The sequence below is a fragment of the Hibiscus syriacus genome, unplaced genomic scaffold (assembly GCF_006381635.1).
Source record: "Hibiscus syriacus cultivar Baekdansim isolate YM2019G1 unplaced genomic scaffold, ASM638163v2 tig00110419_pilon, whole genome shotgun sequence".
Taxonomy (NCBI): Eukaryota; Viridiplantae; Streptophyta; class Magnoliopsida; order Malvales; family Malvaceae; genus Hibiscus; species Hibiscus syriacus.
The window spans coordinates 1,345,192-1,350,643 of record NW_024062731.1 but is presented as its reverse complement, the minus strand read 5'-3'; the positions used below and the strand labels follow the sequence as shown (position 1 = coordinate 1,350,643).

Here is a 5,452-nt window from a genome sequence, read left to right as displayed (position 1 = left end):
TTACCTTCTTCAACAAATTATTAAAAAAAAACAAATCCAATAGACTTAAAAAGTCACTCTCCTTGTGACCCAACGTTTTTCTCGATCCTGGAACTGTCTCGTAGCCATAGGATTGAAGTTAGATCCACGTGTTATAAGAACGGAGGGGACTGAAAACACTGGTGGGTCACCCATCAACGAGGAACTAGTCTTATGTGGTTCCTTCATACCGGTCTTAACCGGTGAAGTTTATGGTAACTACCGATATGTCCGGTAACCAGGGTCAATGTTATAAGCGCTGGGGCTTAAGCGAAAAAAGTTGGTGGTTTTCAGAGGGTTTTGGCGATCCAAGGGGAAAAAATATATATTTTCTTTTAGGACAAGAAAATGAAATTTAGAATTTTGTGAGAAATCCCAAATGGGTTTTGTTTGGATAACACATTGAAAAGTTCCGCTTTTGTTTTCTCTGGAAAATAATGGGATAAAAAATGGAACAAAGGTTTGTTTTGTTCTTCCTCCTGTGAAGAAAAAGTTTCAAATTTGTATGTTTCTTTATCCGATCTTATGTTTTGGTTGCTTTTTTTATATGGATCGATTTTCGTTGTTTTGAGGTGAGAACGGATTTTTTTCCTTCACTTTCCTTTGCGAATTCGCCGAAGTTTTTAGGCAATCAAATGCCTGTACTTTCTTTTTCTCTCTTTTCAGTTTTCGTTGAAGAATTCTTACGTTTTTCACTTTTTGAATTTTTTTGCTTGTCAATATTTGTGTTATACGTATTCGATATGGGATTTTGGAGTCAATTTGTTGGAAATGCCGAAGAGTTGATCTCAGATTCTTTCTTTTTATCAGTTGCTTAAAGAATTTTTTCCTTTTCGGGTTTTCCGAGACGAATCTTTTGTTCAGGGTTTTAGATCTCCATAAAAGAATAATTTCATATAGATGCTTGAGTATTTGGGATTGGATCCGTGTGTCAGGGTTTTTCTCTTGGTTTAAGGGTTTTCTGTCCAAGTTTTATTTGCCGACTACTCTTTGATTTCTTTCCCAGTTCTTTCTTTTGAATTTGGGAAAAAAGTTGATGTTTTGGAAAGAGAATTCAAAAAAAAAAACCTCCATCCTTCCCTTTAATGTAAAAGTAAAAGTTTAATTGGAAGCCATTTTTGAATTGGAGGTAAGGTTGACGTTCATTTCTTATCAGATCATTTCGCTTCCTAGAGTACTAACAATTGTGAAAATTCTCTATTGGTTACTTTTCTTTTAATTGGTTTTCATTTTTGGGTGAATGAATGGAGTTGATGACCTAAATTCTCATGTAAAATTTGAAGATAATCGGCAAAAGCTTGAAATCACAAGCACAGCTTCAAATATGGCCTAAATTTTCAGGTTATGAATGTTTTGTAGGCTGGGTGGATTCAAATATAGTGGTCGCTTTTGGATATAAATGTTTATGTTCTTCGTTTTTCTCTTCATGCGTTGAATTTCATTTTCTACTGTCCATTTATTTAACAAATGACAGTATGTATCATTTAGGATTAACTCTCGCATTTGTTTCGTTTCAGGGTCTAAGCTTTAGTTGAGACGAAATACTTGTTTCTCTTGGAATTGATTCACAAGTGCATATGATGTTCTTTATGCTATGATCTTTGAGTCATGGTGTTGCAGAAGAGGTTAGACTACGGATTCAATGGCTATACGGTGCCTGCTACACCGCGGGCAACTAGATCAGCCCGGGTAATGTATTTTACCATGGTGGTAGGGTATTTCGTGTTTACCTTTCTTGTTCTCTTTTTGCAGAAGCTGATCACTTTTAATTTACCACTCTTACTTTTATAGAAAAGGGTTCCATTTAGAAAGAGAGTTGAAGACAACCAAATAAGCGCTTTTGACTTTACTGGCCACCGTAGCTGGAAAGTTATTACTAGATAAAGAAAGTACTCCTGCTTCTAGTAATACATCAACTGCTGATGATCGGTCTGCAGTTGAAAAGAATACTGTAAAAGAGGAAAGACTGGATGGAGATCAATCATTGAAGCTGGAACCTTGCAATCAAGGTGGCACCAATAGGGAATTTGTGGTTTCTCAACTTGTCTTGCAAACCAATGACCTGAACTATAGTTCTAGGGAACCACCAAGCCTTAAAAACGACACCCGTTTTGAATTTACCTCTGTCATAACGACTTCTGGTTGTTCAGAAAGATCAAATGTTCTGAAGTTGTTGAATAGCAAAATCAAGAGTGAAACGGGAAGTTTGCCTTGTAAGGTAGAGACAGCCTTTATGTGTGGGACATCTGGTGGTCGTATTAACCTAGACTCTGAAAAGAAAGGACTGATACGTGAGGAGCTGGATCGAACTGATAAGGTTTCTATTAGAGAAGTGGCTGATACATGCCCCTTAAAGGATCCAGTAGTCTTGGATGGTAAACCTCCAGTTCTTTAGTTCAGATAGTTGCGGTAAAACACTTCATGTGGGTTCAATAATTACCTTAGTTCTTTACCCGCAAAGCTGGATGGTGTAAATGTAGTTAGTAGAGATGACGACGAAAAATCTTCAGGGTGTACTTACCCTGGCCCCATAAAAAAGCTGTTTAGGCCAGCTCCACTTATCGGAGACCGAAAAATAGAGAAAACAATGGCTTCTAAATACTCAAAATTAGATCCGATTGAAGGAGGAGATTTTATCCAATTCTGGTATGTTTTCTTAAAGTTAATCATCTCAACTTTGAGTAAATTGTTTGGTAATGGTACCATTGAGCCGGATATTGACAACCATGTAATATCCTTCAGATGAGAATTTGAAATCTGATTACTGCTATAGGAGTTCTTACAAGCGCTTAAGATCGGAGAGGAACTACCCTTTCAAAAAACGGAAGTTTTTACACTATAGCACAGTATCAAATTCATGGAGAAATCAGCAGTGAGGGCATTTCTGAGTCACCTGAGCAGAGCATCAATGGAAATGCTTCAGTTGCATATCCAAAGAAGCAGGGGAGGTGATTTCATATTTATTCGCAGTTTTATTTTATTGGTATTTGAAGCAAGCAGAAACTTCGCTAACTTATTCTAGATCTATATTCAGTCACCGGAGAATCACCTTCATTAGTGGACCAACGCAAGTCATTCCAGTCCAGGGATTCCCACGGTATGAGACCCTTTGATGGAGTGATTCATATATACTCTTTTCACTTATTGGTCTTCAACATTCAAAGATGTTCTTACATCAAAACGCCATTCCTTTTACTCAGTGAAGTTTAGGATCAAATCTTTCAGGGTGCCGGAGTTGTTTATCGAAATTCCAGAATCTGCAACTGTTGGTTCATTGAAGGTAATGGACTACTGATCTATGTAATTGTGGTCAAACTGTTTGGTTTCTGTTCATCATAGTCAAATGCTGGTATCTTGGATTTCCTTTGCTGCATGTCGCTACATTTGGACTTTGAAGAATTACCTGTTCTACTTGTTCCGCTATGTGAAGGTTTATTGTCTTTCCAGGCGCAACATCTTGCCCCAAACCATGATGGATACTTTGATAGCATATGTTGTAGATTGTTATTCTAGTGACTGGTCTAATTGTTGCTTGCACATTGGACTTCTTGCTAATGATATGAAACTGTTTTAATGTAGAGGACTGTTATGGAGGCAATGACAGCGGTACTTGGAGGTGGATGCATTGGTGTACTTTTTCAGGGGAAGAGGTTAGAGATGATAATAAAACTCTGCAGACGGGAATTTCTCATGAGAACCAGATGGATGCACTGGGTTTTAGCCTGGAGCCTAACCCTTCACAAACTTTTCCATCCCTATGTCCTGGAAGTTCTCCAATGAAGCTTCCCTGGGCACCCTCTACCTCTTGCTAGGTAACAGAAATAATTTTACAAGTTTAGCAGATGTCTACACATAGATGATGGTTTAAGATATGGTGTCATTTTTTTGTTGCAAGTGCTAGCAATTATTGAACAATGATCTTCTAGGAGGCTGAGGTTTTTTTTTTTGTTTGGCAGCATCATTTTTTTCGCAGTCTGCATGGATTAGATGCATGAAGCTTGTTGTTACTCTGCACTCTGAGATTCAATTTATAATGTAATACTGTTTGTTGCCAGGCATCCAACAGCTCCTGGTTTTGTCGTTACTCATGATTCCTCACCCGAGCATCAGATGCCTAATTCGGGAAACTTTGTTGAAAGCGATCATGATTCTGCACCCTCCCCTACTGACATGTCATTTGACAAAAGCACAACCGATACTAAAGCCCTGGTAGCAGTACCAGCAATGAGCGTGGAGGCACTAGATGTGGTTCCAGCTCATAGGAAATCAAAACGATCTAAAGTTGTGCAACGTAGAATTCGTCGACCTTTCTCTGTTGCTGAAGTTGAAGCTCTGGTCCAGGCTGTTGAGAAACTTGGAACCGGAAGGTATGTTTTGAACCTACTGAAGACGCTATGAGTTCCTTTGGAGATGCTTAGAATAGGCATAATTGTGGCATTGGTTATAATGTCTATTAATCTGCAGGTGGCGATGTTAAATTGCAAGCTTTCGATAATGCGAAGCATCGCACTTACGTGGATTTGAAGGTAAGTAAATACAATTGCTCTGATAAATCCACATCTGTATATCATATAGCTAACCCTTTTATAAAGGTTATTTGTCCATTTCCTAACCTTTTTCTGTTTAAACCCTTTGTTTTAAAATCCAAAAAGGCCCATTTTAAGTCTTGGACCCACCAGGACACAGTTTTAAGGCGCACAGTTTGCTTGTACTACACGTAAAATGATTAGATAACCTTTACAAGCTTGTTATCAACTTTTGCAGCTTCATCTGTAAAATAACAACTACCTCACGAGGAATCATTTGAATCCTAAAAAGGCGGGGAGAGCCAGTGCCCCAGGAGCTCTGGACAGGGTGTTAACAGCGCACGCCTTCTGGTCACAGCAACAAGCGAAGCAGCAACTGAAGCTGCCGCAGCAGCCAGAGAGCTGCCTTTTCCTTTATAACTCAACAATGAGAACCAGTAACAGATGTGACAGTGATGGAAAAAACTTGGGCTGATGATGGAGGATTGTCTAATTATATTACTTTTAATTTCCTTGTAATTTTAATGTGATAATCTAAAAGAAAAAGAAAATTTATGTAATATTTTATCTGCTCTGTCACTGATTCTCTCTTACAATGGAGAGAGGCACGTGGCCTTCTGTAAATTGCTGTTGGTGGAATAGAGCTTGCTGAATTAACATACTTCTCATGAACTACATGATGGCTAAAGAAGAATTACAAATGTTGCCTTATACCCCTCCATGTTTTGACAATTTAGTCCAGTTGTTTATTATAAATATAATAGGGCTTGTTTGGGTCGTGGGGATAGTTTTAATTATTTGGATTTCTAGATTATTGATGGTAATAATGTCACTGCTTCATCTAATAATATATTATTTAGTTCTTCATCCTTTTTCTTATCTGAAATTTTACTCATATCATCGACTCT

At 38.0% G+C, this 5,452-nt stretch overlaps 1 pseudogene; it reads left to right on the top strand.

The window, feature by feature from the left end:
• The first annotated feature begins 287 nt into the window (after positions 1 to 287).
• On the top strand, positions 288 to 5,153 carry LOC120124575 (annotated as a pseudogene).
• The last annotated feature ends 299 nt before the right edge of the window (positions 5,154 to 5,452 follow it).